The 15,173-nt window shown below is 54.1% G+C and overlaps 17 non-coding genes across 17 annotated transcripts; 10 read left to right on the top strand and 7 right to left on the bottom strand.

Annotated features, from left to right (window-relative positions):
- The first annotated feature begins 298 nt into the window (after positions 1-298).
- Positions 299-371, top strand: trnaa-agc (transfer RNA alanine (anticodon AGC)). The gene has a single exon. It is a non-coding gene; the product is annotated as a tRNA-Ala (tRNA).
- Positions 372-643: 272 nt separating this feature from the next.
- Positions 644-716, bottom strand: trnav-aac (transfer RNA valine (anticodon AAC)). The gene has a single exon. It is a non-coding gene; the product is annotated as a tRNA-Val (tRNA).
- Positions 717-1,855: 1,139 nt separating this feature from the next.
- Positions 1,856-1,928, bottom strand: trnav-aac (transfer RNA valine (anticodon AAC)). The gene has a single exon. It is a non-coding gene; the product is annotated as a tRNA-Val (tRNA).
- Positions 1,929-2,722: 794 nt separating this feature from the next.
- Positions 2,723-2,795, top strand: trnaa-agc (transfer RNA alanine (anticodon AGC)). The gene has a single exon. It is a non-coding gene; the product is annotated as a tRNA-Ala (tRNA).
- Positions 2,796-3,934: 1,139 nt separating this feature from the next.
- On the top strand, positions 3,935-4,007 carry trnaa-agc (transfer RNA alanine (anticodon AGC)). Its single transcript has one exon. It is a non-coding gene; the product is annotated as a tRNA-Ala (tRNA).
- A 1,139-nt stretch (positions 4,008-5,146) lies between these two features.
- Positions 5,147-5,219, top strand: trnaa-agc (transfer RNA alanine (anticodon AGC)). The gene has a single exon. It is a non-coding gene; the product is annotated as a tRNA-Ala (tRNA).
- A 1,484-nt stretch (positions 5,220-6,703) lies between these two features.
- Positions 6,704-6,776, bottom strand: trnav-aac (transfer RNA valine (anticodon AAC)). The gene has a single exon. It is a non-coding gene; the product is annotated as a tRNA-Val (tRNA).
- Positions 6,777-7,570: 794 nt separating this feature from the next.
- Positions 7,571-7,643, top strand: trnaa-agc (transfer RNA alanine (anticodon AGC)). Its single transcript has one exon. It is a non-coding gene; the product is annotated as a tRNA-Ala (tRNA).
- A 272-nt stretch (positions 7,644-7,915) lies between these two features.
- On the bottom strand, positions 7,916-7,988 carry trnav-aac (transfer RNA valine (anticodon AAC)). The gene has a single exon. It is a non-coding gene; the product is annotated as a tRNA-Val (tRNA).
- Positions 7,989-9,127: 1,139 nt separating this feature from the next.
- On the bottom strand, positions 9,128-9,200 carry trnav-aac (transfer RNA valine (anticodon AAC)). Its single transcript has one exon. It is a non-coding gene; the product is annotated as a tRNA-Val (tRNA).
- A 794-nt stretch (positions 9,201-9,994) lies between these two features.
- Positions 9,995-10,067, top strand: trnaa-agc (transfer RNA alanine (anticodon AGC)). Its single transcript has one exon. It is a non-coding gene; the product is annotated as a tRNA-Ala (tRNA).
- Positions 10,068-11,206: 1,139 nt separating this feature from the next.
- Positions 11,207-11,279, top strand: trnaa-agc (transfer RNA alanine (anticodon AGC)). The gene has a single exon. It is a non-coding gene; the product is annotated as a tRNA-Ala (tRNA).
- A 272-nt stretch (positions 11,280-11,551) lies between these two features.
- Positions 11,552-11,624, bottom strand: trnav-aac (transfer RNA valine (anticodon AAC)). The gene has a single exon. It is a non-coding gene; the product is annotated as a tRNA-Val (tRNA).
- Positions 11,625-12,418: 794 nt separating this feature from the next.
- trnaa-agc (transfer RNA alanine (anticodon AGC)) lies at positions 12,419-12,491 on the top strand. The gene has a single exon. It is a non-coding gene; the product is annotated as a tRNA-Ala (tRNA).
- Positions 12,492-13,630: 1,139 nt separating this feature from the next.
- Positions 13,631-13,703, top strand: trnaa-agc (transfer RNA alanine (anticodon AGC)). Its single transcript has one exon. It is a non-coding gene; the product is annotated as a tRNA-Ala (tRNA).
- A 272-nt stretch (positions 13,704-13,975) lies between these two features.
- trnav-aac (transfer RNA valine (anticodon AAC)) lies at positions 13,976-14,048 on the bottom strand. Its single transcript has one exon. It is a non-coding gene; the product is annotated as a tRNA-Val (tRNA).
- Positions 14,049-14,842: 794 nt separating this feature from the next.
- trnaa-agc (transfer RNA alanine (anticodon AGC)) lies at positions 14,843-14,915 on the top strand. Its single transcript has one exon. It is a non-coding gene; the product is annotated as a tRNA-Ala (tRNA).
- The last annotated feature ends 258 nt before the right edge of the window (positions 14,916-15,173 follow it).

Genomic DNA, 15,173 nt, shown 5'->3' with positions numbered 1-15,173 from the left:
GGAACAGCGCACTCAGTAAGATCACTTCAACTTAAGCAGCCCTGAAGGGCACAGAGACGTTGCCTATGACCGCACTTTAAGGCATCTTGATTGAGCCATGGACCTTTAAAGCATTCAGCTGCGCCTCGTCCGGATGAGCTATCCATCGTCCAAGGCCTTGCGCTTGCGCGTGCCAGCTGGCGCGTACGCCGACCATGCTCTGTGTCGTTAGCCCTGTACCATGTGAGCCAAGAAGTCCCTGGGCTTTGGAGACGGGTATGTCTTTGGCATCAAATGATACGAGCGCAGCAAAGGAAAAGGGGAATTAGCTCAAATGGTAGAGCGCTCGCTTAGCATGCGAGAGGTAGCGGGATCGATGCCCGCATTCTCCAGCAAGAGCTTTTATCCAAGGTCCACGCAAAGAGACTGACAGAGGCCACGGCGCTTGCTGGGTTAACGTGAAAAAGCTGTTTTGGCCCGTACGGGGATCGAACCCGCGACCTTGGCGTTATTAGCACCACGCTCTAACCAACTGAGCTAACCGGCCTCGGGGACCGAGCGCCCGTCAAGCAGGAACGACAAAGGAGCTCCCAGTGACGACGATCGATGTACATGCAAGAAAAATGTTTCTCTCGGGCCGTGAAAAGCAGAAGAGGAGCTCTCGTGTTTCTGCCCGGTTTCGAACCGGGGACCTTTCGCGTGTTAGGCGAACGTGATAACCACTACACTACAGAAACCAGCTACACTCCTCGAGGCCACCTTGAGATTCCACAGGCCACATGGGACCAGTACAGCTTGACTTTGGACTGACGTACTGATCAATTCTTTACATGGTGAAATACACCTGCACTTTACCGTGAGCCAGGACCCTGCGTCTTGGAGACTTGGCCGTACCGAAATCAGCCACTTTGCCCGTGGCGCAGTGGCCCTTTCTTTGATTTTCCAGCGAGGCGCTGAACACATTACTCTGACAGCAGTCACAATCGCAGGGCAGTTTTCCAATCCGACCGCATGGACTTTGTCCAGAAGCTCCCCCCTCGTTAGGGCAGAGGAGACCGACTTCCCACGTGAAAGGCAGATCTGCTCCCCACGAAACTAATGAAAATGGCTTGATGGCCTGTGTCATACGCTGCTGGACTTTTAGCTTGAGTCTAAGCTGTGCATGGGCTTGTCTGTGGTAGCAACTGAAGTTCAGAGGGTGGTGAGCTACATCGCCCCTCCTGGTCCCAACATGGAACAGCGCACTCAGTAAGATCACTTCAACTTAAGCAGCCCTGAAGGGCACAGAGACGTTGCCTATGACCGCACTTTAAGGCATCTTGATTGAGCCATGGACCTTTAAAGCATTCAGCTGCGCCTCGTCCGGATGAGCTATCCATCGTCCAAGGCCTTGCGCTTGCGCGTGCCAGCTGGCGCGTACGCCGACCATGCTCTGTGTCGTTAGCCCTGTACCATGTGAGCCAAGAAGTCCCTGGGCTTTGGAGACGGGTATGTCTTTGGCATCAAATGATACGAGCGCAGCAAAGGAAAAGGGGAATTAGCTCAAATGGTAGAGTGCTCGCTTAGCATGCGAGAGGTAGCGGGATCGATGCCCGCATTCTCCAGCAAGAGCTTTTATCCAAGGTCCACGCAAAGAGACTGACAGAGGCCACGGCGCTTGCTGGGTTAACGTGAAAAAGCTGTTTTGGCCCGTACGGGGATCGAACCCGCGACCTTGGCGTTATTAGCACCACGCTCTAACCAACTGAGCTAACCGGCCTCGGGGACCGAGCGCCCGTCAAGCAGGAACGACAAAGGAGCTCCCAGTGACGACGATCGATGTACATGCAAGAAAAATGTTTCTCTCGGGCCGTGAAAAACAGAAGAGGAGCTCTCGTGTTTCTGCCCGGTTTCGAACCGGGGACCTTTCGCGTGTTAGGCGAACGTGATAACCACTACACTACAGAAACCAGCTACACTCCTCGAGGCCACCTTGAGATTCCACAGGCCACATGGGACCAGTACAGCTTGACTTTGGACTGACGTACTGATCAATTCTTTACATGGTGAAATACACCTGCACTTTACCGTGAGCCAGGACCCTGCGTCTTGGAGACTTGGCCGTACCGAAATCAGCCACTTTGCCCGTGGCGCAGTGGCCCTTTCTTTGATTTTCCAGCGAGGCGCTGAACACATTACTCCGACAGCAGTCACAATCGCAGGGCAGTTTTCCAATCCGACCGCATGGACTTTGTCCAGAAGCTCCCCCCTCGTTAGGGCAGAGGAGACCGACTTCCCACGTGAAAGGCAGATCTGCTCCCCACGAAACTAATGAAAATGGCTTGATGGCCTGTGTCATACGCTGCTGGACTTTTAGCTTGAGTCTAAGCTGTGCATGGGCTTGTCTGTGGTAGCAACTGAAGTTCAGAGGGTGGTGAGCTACATCGCCCCTCCTGGTCCCAACATGGAACAGCGCACTCAGTAAGATCACTTCAACTTAAGCAGCCCTGAAGGGCACAGAGACGTTGCCTATGACCGCACTTTAAGGCATCTTGATTGAGCCATGGACCTTTAAAGCATTCAGCTGCGCCTCGTCCGGATGAGCTATCCATCGTCCAAGGCCTTGCGCTTGCGCGTGCCAGCTGGCGCGTACGCCGACCATGCTCTGTGTCGTTAGCCCTGTACCATGTGAGCCAAGAAGTCCCTGGGCTTTGGAGACGGGTATGTCTTTGGCATCAAATGATACGAGCGCAGCAAAGGAAAAGGGGAATTAGCTCAAATGGTAGAGCGCTCGCTTAGCATGCGAGAGGTAGCGGGATCGATGCCCGCATTCTCCAGCAAGAGCTTTTATCCAAGGTCCACGCAAAGAGACTGACAGAGGCCACGGCGCTTGCTGGGTTAACGTGAAAAAGCTGTTTTGGCCCGTACGGGGATCGAACCCGCGACCTTGGCGTTATTAGCACCACGCTCTAACCAACTGAGCTAACCGGCCTCGGGGACCGAGCGCCCGTCAAGCAGGAACGACAAAGGAGCTCCCAGTGACGACGATCGATGTACATGCAAGAAAAATGTTTCTCTCGGGCCGTGAAAAGCAGAAGAGGAGCTCTCGTGTTTCTGCCCGGTTTCGAACCGGGGACCTTTCGTGTGTTAGGCGAACGTGATAACCACTACACTACAGAAACCAGCTACACTCCTCGAGGCCACCTTGAGATTCCACAGGCCACATGGGACCAGTACAGCTTGACTTTGGACTGACGTACTGATCAATTCTTTACATGGTGAAATACACCTGCACTTTACCGTGAGCCAGGACCCTGCGTCTTGGAGACTTGGCCGTACCGAAATCAGCCACTTTGCCCGTGGCGCAGTGGCCCTTTCTTTGATTTTCCAGCGAGGCGCTGAACACATTACTCCGACAGCAGTCACAATCGCAGGGCAGTTTTCCAATCCGACCGCATGGACTTTGTCCAGAAGCTCCCCCCTCGTTAGGGCAGAGGAGACCGACTTCCCACGTGAAAGGCAGATCTGCTCCCCACGAAACTAATGAAAATGGCTTGATGGCCTGTGTCATACGCTGCTGGACTTTTAGCTTGAGTCTAAGCTGTGCATGGGCTTGTCTGTGGTAGCAACTGAAGTTCAGAGGGTGGTGAGCTACATCGCCCCTCCTGGTCCCAACATGGAACAGCGCACTCAGTAAGATCACTTCAACTTAAGCAGCCCTGAAGGGCACAGAGACGTTGCCTATGACCGCACTTTAAGGCATCTTGATTGAGCCATGGACCTTTAAAGCATTCAGCTGCGCCTCGTCCGGATGAGCTATCCATCGTCCAAGGCCTTGCGCTTGCGCGTGCCAGCTGGCGCGTACGCCGACCATGCTCTGTGTCGTTAGCCCTGTACCATGTGAGCCAAGAAGTCCCTGGGCTTTGGAGACGGGTATGTCTTTGGCATCAAATGATACGAGCGCAGCAAAGGAAAAGGGGAATTAGCTCAAATGGTAGAGCGCTCGCTTAGCATGCGAGAGGTAGCGGGATCGATGCCCGCATTCTCCAGCAAGAGCTTTTATCCAAGGTCCACGCAAAGAGACTGACAGAGGCCACGGCGCTTGCTGGGTTAACGTGAAAAAGCTGTTTTGGCCCGTACGGGGATCGAACCCGCGACCTTGGCGTTATTAGCACCACGCTCTAACCAACTGAGCTAACCGGCCTCAGGGACCGAGCGCCCGTCAAGCAGGAACGACAAAGGAGCTCCCAGTGACGACGATCGATGTACATGCAAGAAAAATGTTTCTCTCGGGCCGTGAAAAGCAGAAGAGGAGCTCTCGTGTTTCTGCCCGGTTTCGAACCGGGGACCTTTCGTGTGTTAGGCGAACGTGATAACCACTACACTACAGAAACCAGCTACACTCCTCGAGGCCACCTTGAGATTCCACAGGCCACATGGGACCAGTACAGCTTGACTTTGGACTGACGTACTGATCAATTCTTTACATGGTGAAATACACCTGCACTTTACCGTGAGCCAGGACCCTGCGTCTTGGAGACTTGGCCGTACCGAAATCAGCCACTTTGCCCGTGGCGCAGTGGCCCTTTCTTTGATTTTCCAGCGAGGCGCTGAACACATTACTCCGACAGCAGTCACAATCGCAGGGCAGTTTTCCAATCCGACCGCATGGACTTTGTCCAGAAGCTCCCCCCTCGTTAGGGCAGAGGAGACCGACTTCCCACGTGAAAGGCAGATCTGCTCCCCACGAAACTAATGAAAATGGCTTGATGGCCTGTGTCATACGCTGCTGGACTTTTAGCTTGAGTCTAAGCTGTGCATGGGCTTGTCTGTGGTAGCAACTGAAGTTCAGAGGGTGGTGAGCTACATCGCCCCTCCTGGTCCCAACATGGAACAGCGCACTCAGTAAGATCACTTCAACTTAAGCAGCCCTGAAGGGCACAGAGACGTTGCCTATGACCGCACTTTAAGGCATCTTGATTGAGCCATGGACCTTTAAAGCATTCAGCTGCGCCTCGTCCGGATGAGCTATCCATCGTCCAAGGCCTTGCGCTTGCGCGTGCCAGCTGGCGCGTACGCCGACCATGCTCTGTGTCGTTAGCCCTGTACCATGTGAGCCAAGAAGTCCCTGGGCTTTGGAGACGGGTATGTCTTTGGCATCAAATGATACGAGCGCAGCAAAGGAAAAGGGGAATTAGCTCAAATGGTAGAGCGCTCGCTTAGCATGCGAGAGGTAGCGGGATCGATGCCCGCATTCTCCAGCAAGAGCTTTTATCCAAGGTCCACGCAAAGAGACTGACAGAGGCCACGGCGCTTGCTGGGTTAACGTGAAAAAGCTGTTTTGGCCCGTACGGGGATCGAACCCGCGACCTTGGCGTTATTAGCACCACGCTCTAACCAACTGAGCTAACCGGCCTCGGGGACCGAGCGCCCGTCAAGCAGGAACGACAAAGGAGCTCCCAGTGACGACGATCGATGTACATGCAAGAAAAATGTTTCTCTCGGGCCGTGAAAAGCAGAAGAGGAGCTCTCGTGTTTCTGCCCGGTTTCGAACCGGGGACCTTTCGTGTGTTAGGCGAACGTGATAACCACTACACTACAGAAACCAGCTACACTCCTCGAGGCCACCTTGAGATTCCACAGGCCACATGGGACCAGTACAGCTTGACTTTGGACTGACGTACTGATCAATTCTTTACATGGTGAAATACACCTGCACTTTACCGTGAGCCAGGACCCTGCGTCTTGGAGACTTGGCCGTACCGAAATCAGCCACTTTGCCCGTGGCGCAGTGGCCCTTTCTTTGATTTTCCAGCGAGGCGCTGAACACATTACTCCGACAGCAGTCACAATCGCAGGGCAGTTTTCCAATCCGACCGCATGGACTTTGTCCAGAAGCTCCCCCCTCGTTAGGGCAGAGGAGACCGACTTCCCACGTGAAAGGCAGATCTGCTCCCCACGAAACTAATGAAAATGGCTTGATGGCCTGTGTCATACGCTGCTGGACTTTTAGCTTGAGTCTAAGCTGTGCATGGGCTTGTCTGTGGTAGCAACTGAAGTTCAGAGGGTGGTGAGCTACATCGCCCCTCCTGGTCCCAACATGGAACAGCGCACTCAGTAAGATCACTTCAACTTAAGCAGCCCTGAAGGGCACAGAGACGTTGCCTATGACCGCACTTTAAGGCATCTTGATTGAGCCATGGACCTTTAAAGCATTCAGCTGCGCCTCGTCCGGATGAGCTATCCATCGTCCAAGGCCTTGCGCTTGCGCGTGCCAGCTGGCGCGTACGCCGACCATGCTCTGTGTCGTTAGCCCTGTACCATGTGAGCCAAGAAGTCCCTGGGCTTTGGAGACGGGTATGTCTTTGGCATCAAATGATACGAGCGCAGCAAAGGAAAAGGGGAATTAGCTCAAATGGTAGAGTGCTCGCTTAGCATGCGAGAGGTAGCGGGATCGATGCCCGCATTCTCCAGCAAGAGCTTTTATCCAAGGTCCACGCAAAGAGACTGACAGAGGCCACGGCGCTTGCTGGGTTAACGTGAAAAAGCTGTTTTGGCCCGTACGGGGATCGAACCCGCGACCTTGGCGTTATTAGCACCACGCTCTAACCAACTGAGCTAACCGGCCTCGGGGACCGAGCGCCCGTCAAGCAGGAACGACAAAGGAGCTCCCAGTGACGACGATCGATGTACATGCAAGAAAAATGTTTCTCTCGGGCCGTGAAAAACAGAAGAGGAGCTCTCGTGTTTCTGCCCGGTTTCGAACCGGGGACCTTTCGCGTGTTAGGCGAACGTGATAACCACTACACTACAGAAACCAGCTACACTCCTCGAGGCCACCTTGAGATTCCACAGGCCACATGGGACCAGTACAGCTTGACTTTGGACTGACGTACTGATCAATTCTTTACATGGTGAAATACACCTGCACTTTACCGTGAGCCAGGACCCTGCGTCTTGGAGACTTGGCCGTACCGAAATCAGCCACTTTGCCCGTGGCGCAGTGGCCCTTTCTTTGATTTTCCAGCGAGGCGCTGAACACATTACTCCGACAGCAGTCACAATCGCAGGGCAGTTTTCCAATCCGACCGCATGGACTTTGTCCAGAAGCTCCCCCCTCGTTAGGGCAGAGGAGACCGACTTCCCACGTGAAAGGCAGATCTGCTCCCCACGAAACTAATGAAAATGGCTTGATGGCCTGTGTCATACGCTGCTGGACTTTTAGCTTGAGTCTAAGCTGTGCATGGGCTTGTCTGTGGTAGCAACTGAAGTTCAGAGGGTGGTGAGCTACATCGCCCCTCCTGGTCCCAACATGGAACAGCGCACTCAGTAAGATCACTTCAACTTAAGCAGCCCTGAAGGGCACAGAGACGTTGCCTATGACCGCACTTTAAGGCATCTTGATTGAGCCATGGACCTTTAAAGCATTCAGCTGCGCCTCGTCCGGATGAGCTATCCATCGTCCAAGGCCTTGCGCTTGCGCGTGCCAGCTGGCGCGTACGCCGACCATGCTCTGTGTCGTTAGCCCTGTACCATGTGAGCCAAGAAGTCCCTGGGCTTTGGAGACGGGTATGTCTTTGGCATCAAATGATACGAGCGCAGCAAAGGAAAAGGGGAATTAGCTCAAATGGTAGAGCGCTCGCTTAGCATGCGAGAGGTAGCGGGATCGATGCCCGCATTCTCCAGCAAGAGCTTTTATCCAAGGTCCACGCAAAGAGACTGACAGAGGCCACGGCGCTTGCTGGGTTAACGTGAAAAAGCTGTTTTGGCCCGTACGGGGATCGAACCCGCGACCTTGGCGTTATTAGCACCACGCTCTAACCAACTGAGCTAACCGGCCTCGGGGACCGAGCGCCCGTCAAGCAGGAACGACAAAGGAGCTCCCAGTGACGACGATCGATGTACATGCAAGAAAAATGTTTCTCTCGGGCCGTGAAAAGCAGAAGAGGAGCTCTCGTGTTTCTGCCCGGTTTCGAACCGGGGACCTTTCGCGTGTTAGGCGAACGTGATAACCACTACACTACAGAAACCAGCTACACTCCTCGAGGCCACCTTGAGATTCCACAGGCCACATGGGACCAGTACAGCTTGACTTTGGACTGACGTACTGATCAATTCTTTACATGGTGAAATACACCTGCACTTTACCGTGAGCCAGGACCCTGCGTCTTGGAGACTTGGCCGTACCGAAATCAGCCACTTTGCCCGTGGCGCAGTGGCCCTTTCTTTGATTTTCCAGCGAGGCGCTGAACACATTACTCCGACAGCAGTCACAATCGCAGGGCAGTTTTCCAATCCGACCGCATGGACTTTGTCCAGAAGCTCCCCCCTCGTTAGGGCAGAGGAGACCGACTTCCCACGTGAAAGGCAGATCTGCTCCCCACGAAACTAATGAAAATGGCTTGATGGCCTGTGTCATACGCTGCTGGACTTTTAGCTTGAGTCTAAGCTGTGCATGGGCTTGTCTGTGGTAGCAACTGAAGTTCAGAGGGTGGTGAGCTACATCGCCCCTCCTGGTCCCAACATGGAACAGCGCACTCAGTAAGATCACTTCAACTTAAGCAGCCCTGAAGGGCACAGAGACGTTGCCTATGACCGCACTTTAAGGCATCTTGATTGAGCCATGGACCTTTAAAGCATTCAGCTGCGCCTCGTCCGGATGAGCTATCCATCGTCCAAGGCCTTGCGCTTGCGCGTGCCAGCTGGCGCGTACGCCGACCATGCTCTGTGTCGTTAGCCCTGTACCATGTGAGCCAAGAAGTCCCTGGGCTTTGGAGACGGGTATGTCTTTGGCATCAAATGATACGAGCGCAGCAAAGGAAAAGGGGAATTAGCTCAAATGGTAGAGTGCTCGCTTAGCATGCGAGAGGTAGCGGGATCGATGCCCGCATTCTCCAGCAAGAGCTTTTATCCAAGGTCCACGCAAAGAGACTGACAGAGGCCACGGCGCTTGCTGGGTTAACGTGAAAAAGCTGTTTTGGCCCGTACGGGGATCGAACCCGCGACCTTGGCGTTATTAGCACCACGCTCTAACCAACTGAGCTAACCGGCCTCGGGGACCGAGTGCCCGTCAAGCAGGAACGACAAAGGAGCTCCCAGTGACGACAATCGATGTACATGCAAGAAAAATGTTTCTCTCGGGCCGTGAAAAACAGAAGAGGAGCTCTCGTGTTTCTGCCCGGTTTCGAACCGGGGACCTTTCGCGTGTTAGGCGAACGTGATAACCACTACACTACAGAAACCAGCTACACTCCTCGAGGCCACCTTGAGATTCCACAGGCCACATGGGACCAGTACAGCTTGACTTTGGACTGACGTACTGATCAATTCTTTACATGGTGAAATACACCTGCACTTTACCGTGAGCCAGGACCCTGCGTCTTGGAGACTTGGCCGTACCGAAATCAGCCACTTTGCCCGTGGCGCAGTGGCCCTTTCTTTGATTTTCCAGCGAGGCGCTGAACACATTACTCCGACAGCAGTCACAATCGCAGGGCAGTTTTCCAATCCGACCGCATGGACTTTGTCCAGAAGCTCCCCCCTCGTTAGGGCAGAGGAGACCGACTTCCCACGTGAAAGGCAGATCTGCTCCCCACGAAACTAATGAAAATGGCTTGATGGCCTGTGTCATACGCTGCTGGACTTTTAGCTTGAGTCTAAGCTGTGCATGGGCTTGTCTGTGGTAGCAACTGAAGTTCAGAGGGTGGTGAGCTACATCGCCCCTCCTGGTCCCAACATGGAACAGCGCACTCAGTAAGATCACTTCAACTTAAGCAGCCCTGAAGGGCACAGAGACGTTGCCTATGACCGCACTTTAAGGCATCTTGATTGAGCCATGGACCTTTAAAGCATTCAGCTGCGCCTCGTCCGGATGAGCTATCCATCGTCCAAGGCCTTGCGCTTGCGCGTGCCAGCTGGCGCGTACGCCGACCATGCTCTGTGTCGTTAGCCCTGTACCATGTGAGCCAAGAAGTCCCTGGGCTTTGGAGACGGGTATGTCTTTGGCATCAAATGATACGAGCGCAGCAAAGGAAAAGGGGAATTAGCTCAAATGGTAGAGCGCTCGCTTAGCATGCGAGAGGTAGCGGGATCGATGCCCGCATTCTCCAGCAAGAGCTTTTATCCAAGGTCCACGCAAAGAGACTGACAGAGGCCACGGCGCTTGCTGGGTTAACGTGAAAAAGCTGTTTTGGCCCGTACGGGGATCGAACCCGCGACCTTGGCGTTATTAGCACCACGCTCTAACCAACTGAGCTAACCGGCCTCGGGGACCGAGCGCCCGTCAAGCAGGAACGACAAAGGAGCTCCCAGTGACGACGATCGATGTACATGCAAGAAAAATGTTTCTCTCGGGCCGTGAAAAGCAGAAGAGGAGCTCTCGTGTTTCTGCCCGGTTTCGAACCGGGGACCTTTCGTGTGTTAGGCGAACGTGATAACCACTACACTACAGAAACCAGCTACACTCCTCGAGGCCACCTTGAGATTCCACAGGCCACATGGGACCAGTACAGCTTGACTTTGGACTGACGTACTGATCAATTCTTTACATGGTGAAATACACCTGCACTTTACCGTGAGCCAGGACCCTGCGTCTTGGAGACTTGGCCGTACCGAAATCAGCCACTTTGCCCGTGGCGCAGTGGCCCTTTCTTTGATTTTCCAGCGAGGCGCTGAACACATTACTCCGACAGCAGTCACAATCGCAGGGCAGTTTTCCAATCCGACCGCATGGACTTTGTCCAGAAGCTCCCCCCTCGTTAGGGCAGAGGAGACCGACTTCCCACGTGAAAGGCAGATCTGCTCCCCACGAAACTAATGAAAATGGCTTGATGGCCTGTGTCATACGCTGCTGGACTTTTAGCTTGAGTCTAAGCTGTGCATGGGCTTGTCTGTGGTAGCAACTGAAGTTCAGAGGGTGGTGAGCTACATCGCCCCTCCTGGTCCCAACATGGAACAGCGCACTCAGTAAGATCACTTCAACTTAAGCAGCCCTGAAGGGCACAGAGACGTTGCCTATGACCGCACTTTAAGGCATCTTGATTGAGCCATGGACCTTTAAAGCATTCAGCTGCGCCTCGTCCGGATGAGCTATCCATCGTCCAAGGCCTTGCGCTTGCGCGTGCCAGCTGGCGCGTACGCCGACCATGCTCTGTGTCGTTAGCCCTGTACCATGTGAGCCAAGAAGTCCCTGGGCTTTGGAGACGGGTATGTCTTTGGCATCAAATGATACGAGCGCAGCAAAGGAAAAGGGGAATTAGCTCAAATGGTAGAGCGCTCGCTTAGCATGCGAGAGGTAGCGGGATCGATGCCCGCATTCTCCAGCAAGAGCTTTTATCCAAGGTCCACGCAAAGAGACTGACAGAGGCCACGGCGCTTGCTGGGTTAACGTGAAAAAGCTGTTTTGGCCCGTACGGGGATCGAACCCGCGACCTTGGCGTTATTAGCACCACGCTCTAACCAACTGAGCTAACCGGCCTCGGGGACCGAGCGCCCGTCAAGCAGGAATGACAAAGGAGCTCCCAGTGACGACGATCGATGTACATGCAAGAAAAATGTTTCTCTCGGGCCGTGAAAAGCAGAAGAGGAGCTCTCGTGTTTCTGCCCGGTTTCGAACCGGGGACCTTTCGCGTGTTAGGCGAACGTGATAACCACTACACTACAGAAACCAGCTACACTCCTCGAGGCCACCTTGAGATTCCACAGGCCACATGGGACCAGTACAGCTTGACTTTGGACTGACGTACTGATCAATTCTTTACATGGTGAAATACACCTGCACTTTACCGTGAGCCAGGACCCTGCGTCTTGGAGACTTGGCCGTACCGAAATCAGCCACTTTGCCCGTGGCGCAGTGGCCCTTTCTTTGATTTTCCAGCGAGGCGCTGAACACATTACTCCGACAGCAGTCACAATCGCAGGGCAGTTTTCCAATCCGACCGCATGGACTTTGTCCAGAAGCTCCCCCCTCGTTAGGGCAGAGGAGACCGACTTCCCACGTGAAAGGCAGATCTGCTCCCCACGAAACTAATGAAAATGGCTTGATGGCCTGTGTCATACGCTGCTGGACTTTTAGCTTGAGTCTAAGCTGTGCATGGGCTTGTCTGTGGTAGCAACTGAAGTTCAGAGGGTGGTGAGCTACATCGCCCCTCCTGGTCCCAACATGGAACAGCGCACTCAGTAAGATCACTTCAACTTAAGCAGCCCTGAAGGGCACAGAGACGTTGCCTATGACCGCACTTTAAGGCATCTTGATTGAGCCATGGACCTTTAAAGCATTCAGCTGCGCCTCGTCCGGATGAGCTATCCATCGTCCAAGGCCTTGCGCTTGCGCGTGCCAGCTGGCGCGTACGCCGACCATGCTCTGTGTCGTTAGCCCTGTACCATGTGAGCCAAGAAGTCCCTGGGCTTTGGAGACGGGTATGTCTTTGGCATCAAATGATACGAGCGCAGCAAAGGAAAAGGGGAATTAGCTCAAATGGTAGAGCGCTCGCTTAGCATGCGAGAGGTAGCGGGATCGATGCCCGCATTCTCCAGCAAGAGCTTTTATCCAAGGTCCACGCAAAGAGACTGACAGAGGCCACGGCGCTTGCTGGGTTAACGTGAAAAAGCTGTTTTGGCCCGTACGGGGATCGAACCCGCGACCTTGGCGTTATTAGCACCACGCTCTAACCAACTGAGCTAACCGGCCTCGGGGACCGAGCGCCCGTCAAGCAGGAACGACAAAGGAGCTCCCAGTGACGACGATCGATGTACATGCAAGAAAAATGTTTCTCTCGGGCCGTGAAAAGCAGGAGAGGAGCTCTCGTGTTTCTGCCCGGTTTCGAACCGGGGACCTTTCGCGTGTTAGGCCAACGTGATAACCACTACACTACAGAAACCAGCTACACTCCTCGAGGCCACCTTGAGATTCCACAGGCCACATGGGACCAGTACAGCTTGACTTTGGACTGACGTACTGATCAATTCTTTACATGGTGAAATACACCTGCACTTTACCGTGAGCCAGGACCCTGCGTCTTGGAGACTTGGCCGTACCGAAATCAGCCACTTTGCCCGTGGCGCAGTGGCCCTTTCTTTGATCTTCCAGCGAGGCGCTGAACACATTACTCCGACAGCAGTCACAATCGCAGGGCAGTTTTCCAATCCGACCGCATGGACTTTGTCCAGAAGCTCCCCCCTCGTTAGGGCAGAGGAGACCGACTTCCCACGTGAAAGGCAGATCTGCTCCCCACGAAACTAATGAAAATGGCTTGATGGCCTGTGTCATACGCTGCTGGACTTTTAGCTTGAGTCTAAGCTGTGCATGGGCTTGTCTGTGGTAGCAACTGAAGTTCAGAGGGTGGTGAGCTACATCGCCCCTCCTGGTCCCAACATGGAACAGCGCACTCAGTAAGATCACTTCAACTTAAGCAGCCCTGAAGGGCACAGAGACGTTGCCTATGACCGCACTTTAAGGCATCTTGATTGAGCCATGGACCTTTAAAGCATTCAGCTGCGCCTCGTCCGGATGAGCTATCCATCGTCCAAGGCCTTGCGCTTGCGCGTGCCAGCTGGCGCGTACGCCGACCATGCTCTGTGTCGTTAGCCCTGTACCATGTGAGCCAAGAAGTCCCTGGGCTTTGGAGACGGGTATGTCTTTGGCATCAAATGATACGAGCGCAGCAAAGGAAAAGGGGAATTAGCTCAAATGGTAGAGCGCTCGCTTAGCATGCGAGAGGTAGCGGGATCGATGCCCGCATTCTCCAGCAAGAGCTTTTATCCAAGGTCCACGCAAAGAGACTGACAGAGGCCAAGGCGCTTGCTGGGTTAACGTGAAAAAGCTATTTTGGCCCGTACGGGGATCGAACCCGCGACCTTGGCGTTATTAGCACCACGCTCTAACCAACTGAGCTAACCGGCCTCGGGGACCGAGCGCCCGTCAAGCAGGAACGACAAAGGAGCTCCCAGTGACGACGATCGATGTACATGCAAGAAAAATGTTTCTCTCGGGCCGTGAAAAGCAGAAGAGGAGCTCTCGTGTTTCTGCCCGGTTTCGAACCGGGGACCTTTCGCGTGTTAGGCGAACGTGATAACCACTACACTACAGAAACCAGCTACACTCCTCGAGGCCACCTTGAGATTCCACAGGCCACATGGGACCAGTACAGCTTGACTTTGGACTGACGTACTGATCAATTCTTTACATGGTGAAATACACCTGCACTTTACCGTGAGCCAGGACCCTGCGTCTTGGAGACTTGGCCGTACCGAAATCAGCCACTTTGCCCGTGGCGCAGTGGCCCTTTCTTTGATTTTCCAGCGAGGCGCTGAACACATTACTCCGACAGCAGTCACAATCGCAGGGCAGTTTTCCAATCCGACCGCATGGACTTTGTCCAGAAGCTCCCCCCTCGTTAGGGCAGAGGAGACCGACTTCCCACGTGAAAGGCAGATCTGCTCCCCACGAAACTAATGAAAATGGCTTGATGGCCTGTGTCATACGCTGCTGGACTTTTAGCTTGAGTCTAAGCTGTGCATGGGCTTGTCTGTGGTAGCAACTGAAGTTCAGAGGGTGGTGAGCTTCATCGCCCCTCCTGGTCCCAACATGGAACAGCGCACTCAGTAAGATCACTTCAACTTAAGCAGCCCTGAAGGGCACAGAGACGTTGCCTATGACCGCACTTTAAGGCATCTTGATTGAGCCATGGACCTTTAAAGCATTCAGCTGCGCCTCGTCCGGATGAGCTATCCATCGTCCAAGGCCTTGCGCTTGCGCGTGCCAGCTGGCGCGTACGCCGACCATGCTCTGTGTCGTTAGCCCTGTACCATGTGAGCCAAGAAGTCCCTGGGCTTTGGAGACGGGTATGTCTTTGGCATCAAATGATACGAGCGCAGCAAAGGAAAAGGGGAATTAGCTCAAATGGTAGAGCGCTCGCTTAGCATGCGAGAGGTAGCGGGATCGATGCCCGCATTCTCCAGCAAGAGCTTTTATCCAAGGTCCACGCAAAGAGACTGACAGAGGCCACGGCGCTTGCTGGGTTAACGTGAAAAAGCTGTTTTGGCCCGTACGGGGATCGAACCCGCGACCTTGGCGTTATTAGCACCACGCTCTAACCAACTGAGCTAACCGGCCTCGGGGACCGAGCGCCCGTCAAGCAGGAACGACAAAGGAGCTCCCAGTGACGACGATCGATGTACATGCAAGAAAAATGTTTCTCTCGGGCCGTGAAAAGCAG

Source organism: Hoplias malabaricus, chromosome 15 (genome assembly GCF_029633855.1).
Source record: "Hoplias malabaricus isolate fHopMal1 chromosome 15, fHopMal1.hap1, whole genome shotgun sequence".
In the NCBI taxonomy this organism is placed as follows: Eukaryota; Metazoa; Chordata; class Actinopteri; order Characiformes; family Erythrinidae; genus Hoplias; species Hoplias malabaricus.
The sequence above is the reverse complement of the archived record's forward strand: the minus strand, read 5'-3'. Positions and strand labels throughout refer to the sequence as shown.